Source organism: Vicugna pacos, chromosome 4 (genome assembly GCF_048564905.1).
Source record: "Vicugna pacos chromosome 4, VicPac4, whole genome shotgun sequence".
In the NCBI taxonomy this organism is placed as follows: domain Eukaryota; kingdom Metazoa; phylum Chordata; class Mammalia; order Artiodactyla; family Camelidae; genus Vicugna; species Vicugna pacos.
The window spans coordinates 43,832,964-43,855,355 of NC_132990.1; the positions used below are offsets into that span (position 1 = coordinate 43,832,964).

The 22,392-nt window shown below is 37.7% G+C and overlaps 1 non-coding gene across 1 annotated transcript; it reads right to left on the reverse strand.

Moving 5' to 3' along the window:
• Positions 1–294: 294 nt before the first annotated feature.
• On the reverse strand, positions 295–370 carry TRNAN-AUU (transfer RNA asparagine (anticodon AUU)). The gene is given in 2 exon segments: positions 295–330; positions 334–370. It is a non-coding gene; the product is annotated as a tRNA-Asn (tRNA).
• Positions 371–22,392: the final 22,022 nt, after the last annotated feature.

Consider the following 22,392-nt stretch of genomic DNA (forward strand, 5'->3'; position numbering starts at 1 on the left):
GGACAGAGCAGGGAGGGCCCTTAACCATTGGCAGGGAGGAAACCATGCTTAGCATCCTATCACTTTACCCTCAGTGTCCTCCCTCACCCTTACCTGCCAATGACCAATCAAGGAGGTGCCTCATTTGGATATGTCCTCTTTTCCTTCAACTCTGTTATGAAAATCTGTTCTTGTAAGTAGTTTTCAGGAATGAAATATCCCATGATGATTTTACAGTATCTCTTTTTAAAATTTTATTTTTTTTAAGCTTTTTTGGGGGGAGGTAATTAGGTTTATTTATTTTTATTTTTTAAGTGGAGGTACTGGGGATTGAACCCAGGGTCTCATGCATGCTAATAAACATGTGCTCTACCACTGAGCTATACCCTCCCCCGACAATACTCTTTTCATTTCCTTCAGAAGCTTTATGTTACTGTTTTGTGTTCAGTTCAGAATCTTAATATTTAGCTTATTTAGAGAGGAAAGCAAATATTATGATAATGACAGCCGCCAACGAACAAATAGTAATAGCAGCAGAGGCCTAAATACAAAAATTAATTAACACAAACAGGCAACAGGCCCAGCTGTCTTGAGCAATTTTGAAGGCGTAACTTGAAACATGGAAGATGTTCAAAGGAAGACTTACGTGGAGGAAAAAAACAACACGTGCCATTAACACGTACACTGCAGATGGGAGCTTTTTCAGTAGAGTTTCTCTTTTTTTACCATAAGTCTGAGGCTAGTATTACAAGATCACATCAATTATGTCAAATTAAAAAGTGCTACATGACCCAGGAGAGCTGGCAGGAGACATTTCACTGGTAAAGGCATTGGGGAGAATTCGATTAACTTAATCTCAGCATCACATGATGTGGTGTTCTGCTGTCTAGTTGTGAGGCTAAACCTATTTGGGCTTTTGTGTAACATGACATTATGCTGAGACTTTTCTCTTGACAGAGAAACTCTCTTTGCCTTTCAAATAAGAAATAAAAAAGGATGTATAATTCAGTGCAAACCCTTAATAAGTAGTATGACCATGTAATTGTCCAAACTGGGTCACTTTGGAAAATGAAAAGAGGAGGCTATTAGTAATTATGCTGGGCCAATAGGCAGGAACCCAAACTGTCCCAGGCAGATCAGGATATGTGGTTATATGAATTACAAGGCCAGAGCACAGAGGCTAGATTTATATCAGTCTTAGGAAGATAATGAAAAGGTGATCAGATTTCTACTTTGTATCTTACTGTATTTTGGGGGAGAGAAGTTGATTTACAGTACAGCCAATTTTACTATATTTTACTGTATTTAGTCACTTCATAATGAGTAGCTAATGGTATATTTCTCTCCACTGAGAACCTTCTCTTGGTTCTTAACCAGCTTTTTAACCTTCTGGTGTCTGCACACTTGAGTTTACTTTCGTTCAACAGTTTGTCCTCCTAATGGAGAGTACTGAAATAGTCATTTCCCCCATGATTCTCTAGCATATCTGATGGTGTCTGAGGATCTCACTGCAGTAGGCACAGGGCTTACACGTAGAACTTCCAGAATAATATTCTTAGCCTTCCAAAAATTTGAGCAGCTTATTTCTGTGGAGGTGAAAACCTGCAGTGCTCTGTTCTGTTTGACCATCCGTCCAGTTCTTCACTGATGAATGAAGTCACAGAATCTCTCTCGGGCCCCTGGGAGCCATGCATTGTGGTCACAAGGATTTGGCTTCTCTCTCACCTCTCTGAATGCCGAATCCTAGCCATCAAGCACGGCATGACTTTCGACAGTTCAGAAAAACGTCACTGGGTTAGGCTGAGACCCAATCTGTGCAGTTCACTTAATAAAGAAGTAGAAATCTTCCCGAGATGCTGAATGGGCTCAGTTTGACCTCTCTCACTTGAACTTCAGTCTCTTTCATTATTTCGAATGGAGAGAATGTGGTTGACTGCACACAGTTGCTGACCATCTTACAAATTGAGAGACATCTGGCCTCTGAAAAATCATGGAAGGACTGCTGAGGATGACAGATAATTTTCTGTTGGCTACTCTTGTCCCAGAGCAATTTGATAGTACTGACTTCTTTTGCCCACCTGGAAATACTTCTTATCTAAGCTTCCACCTCAGCTAACCCTGAGCTCTGTGCCTTACCTTGGAGACATCAGGGGCTTCATCTCCAAGGGCCACTGTTTTGTTTTTGTTTTTGTTTTTGTTTTTGTTTCAGAGAGGCATTCCTCTTGGCTGGAGGGAGGAAGTTTTATGACTTTCTTTTTAGACTACCTGACAGCTAAAAACAGCAAGGGAACATTTAAACTTAGACATAAATAATTCAGCACTGATTTTCCTTGAGTTTCATAACCAGTATTAGTTTCTTTCTCTCTCTTGTCATTACTCCCATGTCCTTTACTGGGAGGAATAACCTTTCCCTTGTACCTGCCATGGAGTCAGGCCAGTAGTGTATTTGGGGCAGCAGCAAAGAGAAATTGATGGTTTCTGGCTCCAACCTTTTGTGCTCCCCAAAAATGCTTATAATATTCTCTGTTTTTAAGCTGCATGTCAAAGGGTTTGATTTTGTTTTCTATCTTAAATTAAAAAAATTTTAATAGTATCTTGCTGAGGCCATTTGTTTCCCCCAAAGAGAAAGCCTGGTTGTAATAAAAAAGATTTGACATACCTTTTTTTTTTTTAATGAAGGCTCTCCTCCTCTAGCGCTGGGCCTCAGCTGTTATATCTCTGCCAGTTCCTTCTTTGGTGGCATCAGTAATGTGGGTAACCAAATAGGTTCTTTTTCACCTCTTAAATTGCCTTTTATAGTTAACTGATTGACGGAATATAAATAATTATGAAAATGTGGGCATGAAAGCTAAGAGAAAAGATGTTTCATCAACCTGCAGTGAACTCTTTCCTTTTATAGATTACCTGTCAACTCAAAAAATCATTTAAAAATTCTGCATGACTCAGTGAGGAAGATGATGAACTAATACTTTAAAAGGAAGCTACACTTTTCTTGAGAGGGGAAACTACTGTTCCAGGTTATTTTCTATTTGATGGAAGTCAGAGCTGCCTAGTTTTTCTTTTTTCTTTCTCCTCCTTTCCCTTCGCCTCCTTTTTCTCTTCCTCCTCTTCCTTTTCCTCCTTGCTGCTTACGATTACTGATGGCCTTGTATATGCTAGGACTTCTACATGTACAGGGCAGACAAGGGTCAGGCGTGTGGAGGTGAGGATGAGATAGCCACAGCTCTGTAATTAATGAGCTGTGAAGAGAATAGGGAAAACCACCATGCCATTGTGGCAGATGTGACCAGAAGCCACGCTGGGTACCACGGGACTCAGAGCTGGGATAAGGTGGGAGGAGGAGAGCGAGCTTTGCCTTAAATGGGGGGGAATCTTCACTGAGAATGAGGCATCTGAGTTAGATTTCAGTTGAGTAGGCGCTCCCAAGGGTTGAGAGATTTCAAAGGATGGAGACATTAGGGTTAATTAATACAGCAAGAAAAAGCATTGCTGAGTAAGAAGGACTTGCATTTAAGAGGAGGCAACATGGAACACTGAGGGAATCTCGGGTGAAAGGAGGAGCAGGGGCAAAGGCGTGGTGCTTGGAGAGCATGTGAAATGTTTTTAGGGGTGGGGGGGCACTAACGGACGTTAAAAATTATTGCCAATGGTGGTGGCAGTTAGGAAAAGTTGCTGTAATTGTGCACATTTCAAACAAGAGGAAGTTGAGGCTGAAGGAAGCCAAGTGATTCACCCAAAGTCACGTAGCTGCTAAATGGCAGTCAGGACTCAAATGTAGGTCTGCCTGACTCCAAAGCTAAGCCTCCCTTCATACGCCAGTACAAAGGAAGCAGGGGCCTGGAAGAGCAAGAATAGGCTGTTAGAAGTCACTTATTGCATGAGGTGACAAGCCAACTCCAAATCACAGTGGCACAGAGCTCCGAGAACTCGCTATTTCTAAAGAAACTCAGGGCTAATGGAATATCCCCTCTGCAGCCTTGTCTTCCTAATCTCCATAATATGTCTCTAACTTTATTTGGCCAACTTCAGGCAAGGCAGGGAGGGTTTTCTGAGGCCATTTAAATGCTTTATTAGAGGATAGTGTTGGGGTTAAATTATACTTGTTGAAAAAGTCACCACCAGGCATCAGTTCTTGAAGACAAAAAAATTCATGCATCCCTCATGCCACATGTCCAGTGAGATTTGGAAGAGTGCTGCCTTCCATGTGGTTTTTAGTCAGGGGCTGCGGTGGAGAGAGGTACTACCGTTACCTTCTGACGTTGACCTCTCAGCACAGTGTGTTGGGGTTTGCCTGAGCTGGGCAAGAGTGTGCTGGAGGGGTGAGCACTGGCACATACATGCTTTGGCCCAGAAGTGATACACATGATTTCTGCTCACATCTTATTTTCCAAGACTAGTCAGGTGACTACACGTAACTTCCAAGGGCTGAGGGGTCATAATCCTCCACGTGCTGGGAAGAAGACAAGACCTAGGTATTGGAGTAAATGAGTAATGTCTACCAAGGGGATGCAGAAATGCCAGAACACCTGAATATACCTCCTCCAAGACTGAGGTGGAATAAAAAATCAATTGTAGATGGCTCAAGATCAGGCATCTTTCCTATTTCTATTTATTGTTCTTACATTCTCTAATGCAGAAGCCATTAGCCACATGTGGCTGCTGTTAAAAGCACAATGAAATATTTAGTTCCTTAGTGGTACTAGCTACATTTCAAGTTCTCAGTAGCCACACGTGGCTAGTAGCTCCCATAATAGAAAAGGCAGATACAGAATACTTCCATCAGTTCAGAAAATTCTATTGAACATTGCTGTCTATACCAAGGATCAAATGACCTTTTCTGCAAAAGGCCCAATTAGTATACATTTAGGGCTTTGCAAGACATAAGATCTCGGTAGCAACTACTCAGATTTGCTGCTATTGTGTGAAAGCAGCCATAGGCAATATGCAAGTGAGTTGGCAGAATTTTGTTTTAATAAAACTTTATTTAAGAAACAGGCAGCTGGCATGATTTGGTTCATGAGTCATTTGCTTTCCAACCGTGACCTAGACCAGTGATCTCCAGTGAGAGGGGCAGCCATTTTCACATGATCATCCAATGAGTGTGGTTAAACATTTAGGATTTCAATTTATACCTCTATTAAAAATAAAATTCATTCATCTTTACTTATATCCATTATCCAGATTGGCATTGGCTCCTTTCTTGGCCTCTTTGTCCGATGGTCATGTGTCATGTATGTCAAGTGGGAGTTTCCTACCCAGGGGTGTTTACTGTGCTGCTCACAGGCATTTTTTCTCCTCTTCTAATACTTTGTGACATAATGCAGCCTAGTTGTGTGATGATAGGAATTGTATTACCTCATTTTAAGTCAAATAACCCTGACAAGATGAGCAAAGAGTTTAAAAATATTTCTGCAAAGACACAAACTGGGTGTTATGCTGTTGTTTCCTACCTCGTACTACACTCTGCTCCGTGACATGGAGGTGGGAGGCTGCAAACTACATTTCTGCTTTGTCTGTGTGCTCCCTGTTTGGTTCTGCCAACTGGAAAAGTAGGAAGTGAGAGTAAGTTTCCTTCCAATTTGTCTGTTGGTTTTGCTGTGGTCACCCCAGTAGGTTCTAATGGCAGCTGGTTCTAGTTGCTGGCTTCTTCGCACACACCCCAACCAGCATCATCATGCTCCTCAGGTGTGGCTGCACCAGCCAGGCAGAGGTGTGAGTCCTACCCTTGGGCCCTTCCTCGAGGCATCTGAGGAACCAGCAGGGCTTTTTCTCAGAAGTCTGCGTCCCAGGTTCCCAGGCTCCCCAGACTTCTAGATCTGTTCAGCTTCTCTTCTTCCCTTTGATTCCCGGCCCCAGGAGTGGAAGCTGTTTTCCTGAAGTTACTATGTCTGTGACACAGTGTCTCTTCTCCCCTTTGTGGTCTTCCAGTACCTTTGGAACTAATTTCCTTTACTAAATTCTCTGCTAAAATAACTAGAGGGGTTTATTTGTTGCTTGGATCCTAATTTATAGAAACAGGATGAATTAAACTTCATCTTGATAATGCAAACATGTGAAGAAAATGGTGGTGGTGACAATACAAAATAAAACGATGATAGTCTAATCAGATGAGTAATAAACTGAAAAAAGGACTATTTTTATCCACTACTATTAATGGTGAATCTCACTCCAACTGTATACTCTGCCTTGAGGTAGGAATTAATGGTAATAGGGAGACAAAGCAGTTAATAAGACAATTAAAAATAATGCAACCAAAAGAAAAACCTATAGAATTTTAGATGATATTTAAACAGGAGATATGTGATGTTTTACTAAAACTTTCTAAACTTAATGTTAAACACGTAAGAAACATCTTTTGAGGTTTAAAGAACAGCTTTCTGAATGCAGGTATTTATTACTCTACTTGGTTCACTGCTGCACCCTCAGATACTAGAATAGCACGTGGCATGTAGTCAACAGTCAATAAACTGGTCAAATTAATAGTAAAAAACAAAGATTCAGCAAATTGGGAAATTCTTTATTCTTGCAGATGTGGTAGAAATGGTTAACATTATATATCGCAAACAACATGGCAATACAGTAATACACATTTCTTTGCCAGCCAATTGTATTGGAAATCCCACAGAAATCATTGCTGGTGGTTTGAAGAAACAAAGTATTAGAACAAATGTAGGGTGTTCGCTATATATAGCTGCCTCAAAGTGCGAATGGCTTTATCACATCTCACTATATGGTATATATTAGGTTCTCTTTCAATTAAAAACAACTACTTAGTGATCCATAAAAAAGGAATATATCAAATGAGATATTTGGTATAGATGAACTGCTTTCTTTAAAATAATTATTTTCTGGAAAATCAATTGCTGCTTTGATTAGAATTAAAAAAAATGATTGTGCTGAACACTGGAATTTGACACAACACTGTAAAATGATTATAAATCAATAAAAAATGTAAAAAAAAAATGAGTGGTACTTGATTCTTTTACAAACACACACATGATCCAAGTTTGCTGACCGTTCATAGGATAACAAGTGGCTCTCCTTCATATGTTACTTAAAAAGAGGTTTTAAAAATACACACTCTTAACTGGTCCTTTCAAGAGAAAGGTGATATTTTAATAGTGAATGAGAAAGTAAATGCTTTTCAAAACACACTCATGTGGTGGAAAGAGCACTTTGAAAATTGGCATTTGGATAGGTTATAATTGTTCTATGATTTTGTTACTGAAAGTGGTCTAACCAGTCGGTACACTTAAAATTGAAAAGAACCTTTTCTGACTTGTTGAACAATATCACACATGTTCAGAACAACTCTTTAAAAATAAGAATGCACTGGTGCAGCCACTATGGAAAACAGTGTGGAGATTCCTCAAAAGACTAGGAATAGACTTACCATATGACCCAGGAATCCCACTCCTGGGCTTGTATCCAGAAGGAAATCTACTTCAGGATGACACCTGCACTCCAATGTTCATAGCAGCACTACTTACAATAGCCAAAACATGGAAACAGCCTTAGTGTCCATCAATAGGTGACTGGATAAAGAAGTGATGGTATATTTATACAATGGAATACTACTCAGCCATAAAAACCGACAACACAACGCCATTTGCAGCAACATGGATGCTCCTAGAGAATGTCATTCTAAGTGAAGTAAGCCAGAAAGAGAAAGAAAAATACCATATGAGATCGCTCATATGTGGAATCTAAAGACTCATGGACAGAGAATACAGACTTGTGGTTACCAGGGGGGTAGAGGGTGGGAAGGGATAGACTGGGATTTCAAAATTGTAGAATAGATAAACAAGATTACACTGTATAGCACAGGGAAATATACACAAAATGTTATGATAAATCACAGAGAAAAAAATGTGACAATGAGTGTGTATATGTCCATGAATGACTGAAAAATTGTGCTGAACACTGGAATTTGACACAACATTGTAAAATGATTATAAATCAATAAAAAATGTTAAAAAAATAAGAATGCACTGTTTTTCAGTTACTTTGTAGAAACAAATGATTGCATTCAGGGGGAAAAAATGTGCTAGCTATATGTTCATACAAATCTTTGCCTTATTGAAGGATAAGGTAGAAAAACATAACAGATTATAGAAGTGTGAAGAGCTTTTCCATTTGGATCTACATATCATGCTGAGGTATGTTTTTTAAGAAAGATGGCCAAATATTGAAATAAACTTCAGTTTAAAATCAGATATTTTAATTACTGCATATCAAAGTGTTAAACTTGGACTTTCATGGATAATGAAGCACATTGCTCTCACTAAAAATATCATTTCTGCTGTATTTGAGAGAGATTAAATATAGTTTTGTATCATTAAAATAAAATATTAAAATAGTAATAAAATACTAAAGCTCTAATTTATATTAAACCTCAATAATTGAAGATATATGTTGTAACTTCTATGGGAAACCCTCATCTACTAGAATAAGAATATATACTGAACAAGCTAATTGAGATGAAAATACAGAATAATATGAAATACATGATCAACCTGAAATAAAGCAAGGAGGAGAGAAAGAAATAGCAAATAGTAAGATGGTAGATTTAAATCCACATATATCAGTGCTTTTATTAAATAGGTGAAATACTCTTATGTTAACTGGGTGTATGAAAAGCAAAGCAGAAATATGCTACTTTATAAGAGACAGACTTAAAATATAAGGATACAGAAAGATTGTCACAAAAACAGAACAATTCTAAATTTGTATGTGGTTTTGTGTGCTGAATATCCTATGTTTTTGGTCTCTCTCTATTTGTATCTCTCTTTATATAAGAATCTATCTACCTACTTACCTATCTATCAAAGACAAATCCTCAGTATACCTGTCTCAGTAACCGAAAGAGCAAAAAGCCCAAAATAAATAAGGATATAAAATATTTGAAGAACATGTGTAGTAATTATGACCTGATACACACAGATAGAGTCGTATACCTACAAATGACAGGATATAATTTCCATTCAAGTGCACAAGGATCATTTACAGGGTTATAAATCAAGTCCCAACAAACTTCAGAGGATTTAAAACATTTAAATATCACAGAACAATTAAACTAGAAATCAATAATAAAAAGATACAGAAACTGCATATGTTACATACTTTGAATTATCCATGGGTCAAAGAGGAAATCATAATGTAAACTAAAAAATATTTTAAACTGAATGATAATAAAAATGACATATCAGAACTTGTGAAATACAGCTATAGCCATGTGTGGAAAATGGATAGTCTTAAATGCCCATATTAGAAAAGAGCAGTGGCAAAAGGTAAATTATCTAAGAATGTTCTCCCCAAGAGTCAGCAAGTTAAACTAAGAGTTAGTAGAGAAAAATAATAAACTCACAAATAGATGAAATAATTACAGTGATATACAATAGAGAAGGATCACAAAGCCAAACATATTTTTTTGAGGAGACTAATTCATAAGTCCCCTACAAATTTTCTGTCAAAAGACAGTAAGAACAAAAGAACAGTAGCAGGAATTAAAAAATAGTGCATCACTATATAATTTAGTGCAGCAAATTTGAAAATAGTGATATGATAGAAACATTTATTGGAAGACATCACCTATAAAACTGAAACTAGAGGAAATGAAAGATCTGCAAAGTCCTTGATTTGGAAAGCATCAAAAATATATTGGAGATCTAAATAAATGAAGGTATATATTGTGCTCATGATTTGGAAGACTCACGAGATGTCAGTCTCTCCAGGTTGATCTATAGATTCAAGACTGTATTTGTCAAAGCCCAGAATGGTTTTCTTTTTAATGTGTGTTTGTGTGGAAATTAAGAACCTGATTCTAAAAAATTATGGAAATGCAAAGGACCAAGAACAGCAGGGACAATCTTGAGTAGACTGGGATGAATTTACTTCATATGAAGACTTATAAAGGTCCAGTAACCAAGACAGTATGGTATTGGTACACAGATAAATAACCATGTCAGCGGGTTAGAATACAGTCCAGAATCAGAGCCATGAATAAATGTGGACTTTGTTAGAGTTTGCAGTTAAGGTCTGTGGGGAAAAAACAGTTTTGCTTTCAATAAATGGTGCTGTGTCGATTGTATATCCTTAAGGAAAATAGAAAATCTAACTTCCACCTCAGACCAATGCAAAAATCAATCCAGGTAGATAGTAGATGTAAATGATCAAGTAATAGAAGGCAATTTAGGAGAATAACTTTGTGACCTGGGAGTAGGCAAAGACTTCTTTCTAAACAAGATATGAAAAGGATACTGACTTTAAAGGAAAAGTGCTAAATTTGTTCATTTTGAAATTAAGAATTTCTGTGTATGAAAAGTCCCAGTTTAGAGACTGAAAAACACAAGCCACAATTTGGGAGGAGATACTTGAAACATAGATAACCAAAAAAGGGTTTGAATAATATTTTCCTGTAAATCAGTAAAAGATAGCCTACTGGGAAAATGGATGGGAGACCTGTAGAAGCCCTTCAGAAAAGACAATTCAAATGGCCAGTAAAGATATGGAAAGGTTCTGAATTTCATTAGTAGTTAGGAAAAGGCAATTTTAAATTGCAGTCTATTTAAAATATTGTGACTATTTAAAAATCACAATTCACAAGGAAGTCCACATTTACATACTAACACTGACAAGAGTTGGAGAGGATGTAGACCAGCCAGAACTCTTATGAGTGCTGGTGGGAGCAGAAATTAGTCAACCATTCTGGAAACCATTTGGCCGTATCTACTTAAATATACCTCACCACTGACTCAGCAGTTTCACTCCTAGGAATATACCCAACAAAAATGCATGCATATGTTAGTAAAGAGTTATATAAAAATAAATGTTAATGTTAAATAAATCTATAGTATCAGATGTCAGACTATTTGTGACCTTTGAAAAAGAAGATAAAGAGGTTTCAAAGGGACACAACCAAGGCTTCTAAGGAGGCAGGTATTATTCTATTTCTTGACCAGGGCAGTAGTTAAATGGATGTGTCCAATTTCTGATACTTAATCAAAGTATACACTTACGATTTGGACGTTATTCTCTATGTATATTCTTTAAAATACTGATTTCAAAAGGAGAGAAATGACAGAGCATTAGGCATTAGAGTGGGCATATGAATTCTTTTCCATCCCTGTACATCTCTCTAAACAATCCTCCCTGAGTTTGCTCTGGTTAGTCAGTGTGGATTAGGGTTCTTGGAAAAATGCTATGCAGTGGTGGTGGTGGTGGGGTTTCCTCTGTGGCCTGATGAAACCATGGCTCCTATTAGGGACATCTGTTAAGAGTTCCACTAGGAGGTGTGCTGGGAGATACCAGAACTATCTGCAGGAGGAAGTAAAACTTTACTTGGGGCTGGTCCGTGAGAGGTCCGCACAGAGTTTTTGTAGAGTTGCCTGAAGACTTGACCCTGGGTTCTGGAAGGTAGTGGTAGGTACAGAAATCATTGCATTTTTAAAAATAGCTTTCTTCTTGTTTAGAAATTGTTGACCAGTTAAATGTTGGATGTTCTGTAAGAAAGAGAAAATAGCTTGCCATAAAACTAGCTGAACAAATCGAAGAAAGATGTAAAATTCTTGACAAGCTTAGCCTTATTAAGAAAAGATGAGTATGAAGGACTAGAATCATCTATAAGTGATGCCAGCCTCAAGAGAATGTTGTCAAAACTCCAAGTCTGGAGGAAACTTAGGAAAACTTGGGTACAGTCTATTTTGTGCTTACATGAAAAAGAGTTCAAGAAAGAGAAAACCAAATTCTCAGAAAAAAGGTGAGTTGATGGATGCCATTATAATATAAGCATTAAGTAGACATAAAAGCCATCATTCAATGAAAGGCTTTCCAAATACAGCATTTGGCAGCAAACACTTTGCCTGTGGTCCCTCTGCAGTGAATGAGTTTGTCTTCTGAAAGGTGGGTGTCTCTTACTTCCATTCAGGCTCTCACCTTTGCTTTTAGGCTATGTTCACTTGCCTTCCACTCCAGTGAGGTCCAGTGGTGCCAGTGTAGCCAGGGAAACTGTTTGGGGAGGGGACTTGTCTTGAATTCCCTCCTTCAGGAATGTATACAGATCCTGAGTTTGCCACCACGCAAGGTTACTTTCCACCAGCAGGTTTCGTGGTGCACCTTATCTAATTTTTAGCAATGAGAGATGATTATCCACCAAGTTTTTCTCAACATTCTCCCCTGTTGGCTGGATTTCTCTCTACCACTGTAATCTAAATTTAGAAATGAATGATCAGCAGGGTTGGCCTAACCTTCAAACAAACAAGTCACAGAACATCAGAGCCCCAGCAAGAAACTTGACTTTTTTCCTTGGGAATTCTGTTGCCAACGTCCTAAACTTGGCTTGTTCTAGTGGTTCCAATGCTTTGGACCCTGAATCTTCTTGGTCTTAACTAGTTCCTTCTAGGAAGTGTTAGGCTTATGATGAGTGGAACATCTCTGTGAAGAAGCAGTACTTAAACTCATGGCTTGATTCTTAGTCACATCACCTATGTGACTTTTAAAATTGTAGAGATGTTTAAACAATTTCTCAAAAGACATACAGGGGAATATTATGGAAATTTGGTTATTTTTGCAACAAAACTGTCATTGTCTTTCAATCTCTACCTTCTTCCATAAATAATTAGCAAATACTGTAGCATCTTGAACTCTTTCTTAACAGATATCACTATCATGTTAATTCAAAGCTCTAACTAGTGTATGTAAAACCTCACGATGAACAAGAATCATAAACAACAGCTGATCTAATCCTAACCCAGACAACATCCTCAGTCTGGGTGTCTGATCTGAGTTTAAATGATTCATGTGACAGGGGACTGTCTATGGACTGAGGGAGCTAGTTTATTTTATAATATATTTCATTGTTGGAAAGTTTTTATTTATACTGATTTATAATTCATCTTGTAACTTCCATCCATTAGTTGTAGGGCTGCCATCTGGGGCTACATAAAAAGATACTTTAATCCCTCTTCTACTTGGGAGTTCTGTAGTATTTGCAAAGGCCACTATCCAATTCTCTTCAGTTTCTTCTCTTTTCCAGCCCAGTGACCTCAGATGTCTTTGTATTTCCTCATATGACTTCTTGCCAAAGTATCAATCTTGTCTGCATGCATTTCAGTTTGCAATCATCATTCTTGATTTGTCCCTGAGGACAAAATTAAATACTCTAGGGAAGATCTGTTGAATGCACTGGAAAGAGATCGCTGGCTTCCTTATGTGAGACACTGAAATTCTTCTGCTAAATTTATACAAGGTTGAATCACTAGGCTTTACAGCTAAGATCGCTGTATTTAACTATGTGTAACAGCTGTTAATCGGGACACATCTTCCCCATCCTATCCTTTTATTCTCTTTCTATCTGATCAGATTTGACTCATCCCTGTCCAAGTTTTGAGAATTGGCTTCTTCCATCCAACTCAGTATTTGTATTTCCAGTTTCGTTTCATTTGCAAATTAGATCAGCCTGACAACAGTGTCTTTGTTCAAGTGATTAATCAAAACATTAAGCCTGAAAGACTGTAATGCTATTCTTTTTCCTTTTCCTTTTATATCGATTTAAAGTATAACAATATAGCCATGAGGAGTTTTTGTAGCCAATGGCTTTTATTCTATTTTATGAGATTATATAGGAATTGTATTAGTGATTTTAATGATTTATGTATTTTGAACCCTTAATAACTATTCAGTGTAATGCCTCAAAATGCTAATCGTTCATTAGGTTTTAGAATTTAAATATTGAACTTCTAAATACTAAATGAAAATGAGTAAGTCTAATATTTTAACAAAAATTTAAAGAAGCATAATGGTTTGGAATCCAAATTTTTAAAATAAAAAATACTGAATGAAATTTAGAGTGTCTTTATCAAGCTGTTGATCTTTTTGGTAAAATTTGAATTTGAAAACCATCTCGATGGTCCTCATGATTACGGAAATCGCACCACGTTTTCCACTCATGATTCCTTAAGTTTATCAAATCATTCAGGAGGAGATGGCTTGTTAAAAGACCTAATGACAATTGTGCTTTATAGCTGGGATCAGATGGATGGTGAGAAACACTGCATGCTCTTGTTCATGGTTTTCACTTTTATTTTCTTCAAAATAGAATGGATGTTCTTAGCACATGAGGCACAAGAAGCAGATTGATGGTAAACTCTTAAATATGTTTTAGTTCACCTTTTTAAGACACAGGATCTGCTCAAGTTTTAGGATGGAGGTTAAGTTGATTGTGTACTAGGAGTAAGTGAATCGGATCACATTGCTTCCTTACCTAAATCCTCCAGTGACTGCCTGCTTTCATAAACAGGAAATATAAACTCCTTATCTTGACTTTCAAGACTTGATAGGAATCTGTCCTTACTTTCCTCTCTAGCTTCATTTTCTCCCCTGTGCCTCAACCATGCGGCTGCTTCTGAACCTCCACCAAGACAAGTTCATTTTACCCAAAGACTTTATTTACATCAGTTGCCAGAAAAGATCTCCCTGTAGACTTTAGAGTCTAGAGCTTTGAGTGGCCCTTTTCTTTTCACATTTTAGGTGTCAGCTCAAAAGCCACCCTTCAGAGAGGACTTCCCTGACCACTCTATCAAAGTAAATTCTTTCCTGCTCAGCCACTCTTTGTCTTGCTCCTTGTTCTATTCTTCATTCTCTCATCACTCCTGGAAACCATCTTGTTTTATTTATTTGTCTGCTAACCATAGACTATAAGTTCCATGAGGGCAGAGACTTTGCCTAAGTATTATAGTCCTTATGCCTAGAACAGTGCCTGGCACATAGTAGGCACACTACATGTTTTTGTTAAATAAATGAATTCTCATAGTTCTGTGGAATCAATGTTTATTCTTTGCTTTTATTCTGTTTCCCTTCAATCAGAAGTCTCTATGTAGGACAACAATAAATAGGAGATAAGTCAGACATAATACAGATGTGGACATAATCAGTAAGCTGACAGAAACAATTAAATCCTGACTCAGAAGATGACCCTCTAACCGCTTTTGAGAGAAACTAGAGCCATTAGACAAGAATTTCCTTCATATTCCATTCCTAAGCTTGTAAATTAACCTCCATAACTTTCCTTTCTTCTGTCTTTCCTGTTGAAAAAAAGTGCTGCTACTTCTGTTTGAGGTAACCCTTCCATGTGAGTTCTGGATCCAATGCTATCCAGTTTTCTTCTGGGATCTTGGTTGATTGATTAACCCTCCTCTCTCTTGTATCTGCAATCACTTCCTCTCTATTTATTGTTTTTCACCAGCATTTTAACATACTCAAGACACATCTTTAGAACACAGCCTTTTAAATCCTTTTTCTCCCATCCCAGGCAGCTCCCTCTTTGGAAGTGTTGCCTACACTTCTGTCTCTGCTTCATCTACTCACTCCCCCAATCTACTGCAGTCCAGTTTCTGTTCCATTGCTCTAATCAAGGCCGTGAATAGCCTACTTGATGTTAAGTCCAATAATGCTTCTTAATCTTTTTTTTAACATTTTTATTGATTTATAATCATTTTACAATATTGTGTCAAATTCCAGTGTTCAGCACAATTTTTCAGTCATTCATGGACATATACATACTCATTGTCACATTTTTTTCTCTGTGATTTATCATAACATTTTGTGTATATTTCCCTGTGCTATACAGTGTAATCTTATTTATCTATTCTACAATTTTGAAATCTGAGTCTATCCCTTCGCACCCTCCCCCCCCAGCAACCACAAGTCTGTATTCTCTGTCTGTGAGTCTATTTCTGTCCTGTATTTACGCTTTGTTTTTGTTTGTTTGTTTGTTTTTGTTTTTGTTTTTTAGATTCCACATATGAGTGATCTCATACGGTATTTTTCTTTCTCTTTCTTGCTTACTTCACTTAGAATGACATTCTCCAGGAGCATCCATGTTGCTGCAAATGGCATTATGTTGTTGGTTTTTATGGCTGAGTAGTATTCCATTGTATAAATATACCACATCTTCTTTATCTAGTCATCTGTTGATGGGCATTTAGGTTGTTTCCATGTCTTGGCTATTGTAAATAGTGCTGCTATGAACATTGGAGTGCAGGTGTCATCCTGAAGTAGATTTCCTTCTGGATACAAGCCCAGGTGTGTAAAACTAGAAGACAACCTACGGAATGGGAGAAAATTTTTGCAACCGACAAAGGCTTGATCTCCAAATATATATAAGCAGCTCATACGACTCAATAAGAAAAAAATAAACAACCCAATCCAAAATGGGCAGAAGACCTAAACAAGCAATTCTCCAAGGAAGACATACAAATGATCAAAAACCACATGAAAAAATGCTCAATATCACTAATTATCAGAGAAATGCAAATCAAAACTACAATGAGGTATCACCTCACACCAGTCAGAATGGCCATCATTTAAAAATCCACAAATGACAAATGCTGGAGAGGCTGTGGAGAAAGGGGAACCGTCCTACACTGCTGGTGGGAATGCAGTTTGGTGCAGCCACTATGGAAAACAGTGTGGAGATTCCTCAAAAGACTAGGAATAGACTTACCATATGACCCAGGAATGCTTCTTAATCTTTATCTTTCTTGGTCTCTTGACAGCATTATCTGTATCACTCTTCTGGAAAGATTCTCTTACATTCATTCACACAATTGCAGTCTTAGTTCTCCTGTGACGTCTGTGGCTACTCTGAGTCCTTTTTGCTTCTATCCCGAAAATATCAATGTATCATGGAGAATCAGTTCCGTACTATCATCGTTACTTATGCTGTGTACACTACCCAGGTGATCTCACTCACTCTTTTAGATTTATTTCCAACTATTGATAGAATAGTATTTTGATGATTCCCAAATCCAAATTGATTTCTTCTACTCAGATATCGCCTGAGTATCAACTTTATATATCCATCTACCTACTTGCTATATCTATTTGGATATTTCATAAGGCACTCAACATGTAAAAGAATGGATTGGTCATCTTCCTCAGCAAACCAGAATCCTTTTTTATGTTCCCCCAGTGAATGCAGCTACCTACTAGATAAGCCAAACTCAAGCCTGAAAGTTATTTTTGATTTCTTCCTATCTGTTGCCCCCAGCATCCACTCAGTCTCCATGTCCTATTGAGTCTAAGTTCTTAAATTCTCAGAAATCCATCTACCATCTCTCTTTCTCTTCCCACCATCTCAGGTTAAGCTATTATCTTCTCAGGGATGGATTCCTGGAACAGATGTCTTACTGGTTTCCCTATCGCTATCCTGAAGCTTCCAATCTGTTCTCTGCATTGATACCAGATTGTTCTTTCTAAAACATTCTCCTTTAAAAAGACTTCTAGTGGTTTCCCTTTGGTGTCAGCATGTTTATAAAGCCCTGTGTGGGCTTACTCATGACTGTCTTCTCTCATGAAATTCCATCTTGTACTTCATATTGCAGCAGCCAGAGTTTCTTCTGGAATGTGCTATGCACTATCCCCATCATCCTCACTCCCTTTGCTAGGGCAGCAACATCTCCTGGGCTCAACTTGGAGCTTCTACCCGGAATAGATATCAGAGTATATAGGTTGCAAGCAAGAGAAACAGACTCTGACTTATATACTAAGAAGAAATTGTTTGGAAGGGCACAGAGTAGTGCAAAGAATCAGATGAAGGGCTAAAATCTCAGGCTTGGGAGGGACAGAAATGAAAGCAGCACCAGGAATTTAAGTGGTAGGAGCCAGTGTACTGTCTCTTTAAGGTTCTGCCATTGGAAAAACTCCAATTACTTTTGATCTTGTATCACCCTACTCAGGATTAGTATTTCTGGGGAAAACGTGTGACAGTTGGTCTAGCTGGGGTCACAGATCCACCCCCTGAGCAGAGGACTGCCCTCAGTAGTTAATGGGACAGTTCCCCAACTGCAGGGACATAGAAGAATTTTCCAAAGGAAAATTAGGTCCTAGTACTCAAGGAGAGAGGAAAGGATGCTGTGCAGGCAAGAACAGTAGACCACCCCTGTTGCAGCGATTTCTGACCCCTCAGATTTGAATTAGGTGGCCTTGCCATGCACTCACCAAATTGTCACTTGTCTTTTCCCTTTTTATAATGATCAGTGGACTTCTTACTTGTTTGTTCTCCCACTGGATAGTTGGCTTTGTTAATACAGTGACTGGCACTTAGCAGATAATCCATAGACATTTATTTCCTATAGGATGGAAAGAATAAATATATTTAAGTAGATGTATGAAACGTGCTCGGAAATGGCTTTTGTGGCTGGCTGGTTTGTGTTACATAATTAAAAACAATGAAATTGGAAGTTTTGCAAGGATCATCAATGTCAAGGAAATACAAATCCACACACACATAATGTGTGGAATCTAAACTTCTTGAGGGCAGAGGAATTTTTTTTTTAATTTTTCACGTTATGTCTCATAAGCTTTGTGTGGAATTTACACAAAGAATTCTCTGGATAGGTGTTTATTGAATTAAGGCTTTTCATGGTCATTTCTTCTGTGTTTCTCTCGTAATGTTAATGTCAAACATATCCTAATGCTTCTTTTCTTTTTCCTTTGTGTGCATGTGCTGTTTCAGTTTTTAATACCACTAATGACTTTGAAATGGGACATTGACTCAGAATTAGTGACAATCAAATGTTAATGGCCCTTGCCTCCGTGGCTTATCAGCACCTCATCTTAGCTGATCATTAGTTCCCAGAAAATAAGCTGGATCAGGCTTTCCCAAGATGTGGCCATTTAGAAAAGGTTCCTGATTGTCATGGAGACCTCTCACTCATCTTTCATTGCTTTTTCTATTTTTACATCTTCTTGGCTTAGGCTTTTGATCGAATGGGGGAGCAATCTATGCTAGTGACAATGGGTAGTTAATGAGAGGAGTAAATAAAAACGAAGAGAAAGTATTGAAACTGAATTCACATACGCCATAATAAAATTATGAAACTTAATTGCCAGAAACGACCTTAGAGATTATCTAATTAAACCCCATCATTTCTTATTTCGTAAGTGAGGAAACTGAGACCCAGGGAGGCTGTGACTGTCCCAAGGTCTGTAAAAGACAAAAATAAACCATATGGAAATATAGTTTGCTTCTCCAAGCATTTCTAAATCCTTTCTGTTACTGGGCCTCCCACAATAGACTCATCTTGTTGAATCAGTTTGCAGAAAAAATGTGAGTGAGTGAAAGTGATCAAAATTTCATTAATGCAAAAACCACTGGTACATCTTGTACTTCTTGATCTGTGACGTTCTGGAGATTGTCATCTTCAAAAGACAATAGAAAAGAAGAAAATCAAAGAGACAAAAAATTGGAAATGACACATTGGGATCAGCCAATATGCCTTTTCTCCTGGAAATATTCTGTGAACCCAATTATGATTCATCAAACCAGGGTTTAGCAAGGAGTCAGCTAGAGAGATGCTGAATTCCTTCTTGTTGGAGAGATTTAAGTAATCCTTAATCTGTTTGCCTTGCATCGATTTATAATGTACTATTTCTGGATCTGTTTGCCCTCAGCTTCATTCTTGTTCTTCTCTGCTCTGTTCTGTATCATAGACAGTAGACCACTTTCGGGTTGCTTTTTCCAGCCTTTCTTGTTAACTAGACAGGGTTTCCTGGACCTGGCTCTTGCCAGTGTGTGAGCACCTATTGTTAAATGTTCAGAATCCTGTGAACTGGTTGTTTTTTTTTTTTTGACATTTTTTATTGATTTATAATCATTTTACAATGTTGTGTCAAATTCCAGTGTTCAGCACAATTTTTCAGTCATTCATGGACATATACACACTCATTGTCACATTTTTTTCTCTGTGATTTATCATAACATTTTGTGTATATTTCCCTGTGCTATACAGTGTAATCTTGTTTATCTATTCTACAATTTTGAAATCCCAGTCTATCCCTTCCCACCCTCCACCCCCCTGGTAACCACAAGTCTGTATTCTCTGTCCATGAGTCTATTTCTGTCCTGTATTTATGCTTTGTTTTTGTTTGTTTTTGTTTTTTAGATTCCACATATGAGCGATCTCATATGGTATTTTTCTTTCTCTTTCTGGCTTACATCACTTAGAATGACATTCTCTAGGAGCATCCATGTTGCTGCAAATGGCGTTATATTGTCGGTTTTTATGGCTGAGTAGTATTCCACTGTATAAATATACCACCTCTTCTTTATCCAGTCATCTGTTGATGGACATTTAGGCTGTTTCCATGTTTTGGCTATTTTAAGTAGTGCTGCTATGAACATTGGAGTGCAGGTGTCATCCTGAAGTAGATTTCCTTCTGGATACAAGCCCAGGAGTGGGATTCCTGGGTCATATGGTAAGTCTATTCCTAGTCTTTTGAGGAATCTCCACACTGTTTTCCATAGTGGCTGCACCAAACTGCATTCCCACCAGCAGTGTAGGACGGTTCCCCTTTCTCCACAGCCTCTCCAGCATTTGTCATTTGTGGATTTTTGAATGATGGCCATTCTGACTGGTGTGAGGTGATACCTCATTGTAGTTTTGATTTGCATTTCTCTGATAATTAGTGATATTGAGCATTTTTTCATGTGGTTTTTGATCATTTGTATGTCTTCCTTGGAGAATTGCTTGTTTAGGTCTTCTGCCCATTTTTGGATTGGATTATTTTTTTCTTATTGAGTCGTATGAGCTGCTTGTATATTCTGGAGATCAAGCCTTTGTCGGTTTCACTTGCAAAAATTTTCTTCCATTCCTTAGGTTTTCTTCTTGTTTTATTTCTGGTTTCCTTTGCTCTGCAGAAGCTTGTAGGTTTCATTAGGTCCCATTTGTTTATTCTTGCTTTTATTTCTTCTAGGAGAAAATTTTTAAAATGTATGTCAGATAATGTTTTGTCTATGTTTTCCTCTAGGAGGTTTATTGTATCTTGTCTTATGTTTAAGTCTTTAATCCATTTTGAGTTGATTTTTGTATATGGTGTAAGGGTGTGTTCTAGCTTCATTGTTTTACATGCTGCTGTCCAGTTTTCCCAACACCATTTGCTGAAGAGACTGTCTTTATTCCATTGTATATTCTTGCCTCCTTTGTCGAAGATTAGTTGACCAAAGGTTTGTGGGTTCATTTCTGGGCTCTCTATTCTGTTCCATTGGTCCATATGTCTGTTTTGGTACCAATACCATGCTGTCTTGATGACTGTAGCTCTATAGTATTGTCTGAAGTCTGGGAGAGTTATTCCTCCAGCCTCTTTCTTTCTCTTCAGTAATGCTTTAGCAATTCTAGGTCTTTGATGGTTCCATATAAATTTTATTATGATTTGTTCTAGTTCTGTGAAATATGTCCTGGGTAATTGGATGGGGATTGCATTAAATCTGTAGATTGCCTTGGGCAGTGTGACCATTTTAACAATATTGATTCTTCCAATCCAAGAGCATGGAATATCTTTCCATTTTTTAAAGTCTTCTTTAATTTCCTTCATCAATGGTTTATAGTTTTCTGTGTATAATTCTTTCACCTCCTTGGTTAGGTTTATTTCCAGATATTTTATTACTTTGGGTGCTATTTTAAAGGGGATTGTTTCTTTACTTTCTTTTTCTATTGATTTATTGTTAGTGTAAAGAAATGCAACTGATTTTTGAACATTAATTTTGTAGCCTGCTACCTTGCTGAATTCTTCAATCAGCTCTAGTAGCTTTTGTGTGGACCTTTTAGGGTTTTCTATATATAGTAACATGTCATCAGCATATAATGACACTTTTACCTCTTCTTTTCCAATTTGGATCCCTTTTATTTCTTTCTCTTGCCTGATTGCTGTGGCTAGGACTTCCAGGACTATGTTGAATAGGAGTGGTGATAGTGGACTGAACTGGTTGTTAACACCAGTTCTCATCATTGTTAAATGTTAAATTATCAAAACCTTATGGTTAAATTATATTTAAAAGCAAAGATAATTTATATCCCACAAATCATTATTTTCTAAGTATTTTACTATTTCTTTTTGGCTGTCTTTGCTCTTCAGGTTATTTATGGTATTATATCCATATGCAGGAAACACTATAATGATGTATGATTCACATTCAGTGATTTGTATGAGTCACAAAAATTGGCCAGGTGAGAGTATATAAACTATAGAAATTCACAAATGCCACAAGTCAGGTTGGTGTTTGTTTGTTTTTTTGAGAATCAGTTGTTAAATTCCTCTTTTCTAGCTGCATTTGGCTAATGGGAGGCACCTCAGGGAGTTTGGTTGGTGAGTGGAACGGAGAAGTCAGGGCTTTTCATCTTTACTTCTGTGGCCGGACATCTCCTTTGCTGCCTCAGGTTGTACTACTCTTGGAGGATGATGGTGGCTTCCTACTGTTGTTGATCTCGGAGTTCCTTCACTGTCTGCCACTTGCCATTGAGTTTTTCAGCTCTTCCGTCCTCAATGTAACTGATTCCCTGCATTAAATTCCTTCTGCTTGAGATACTTAGAATGGCTTCCTTTTTCCCTATGAGATTTTGTTACAGATAGCAAATT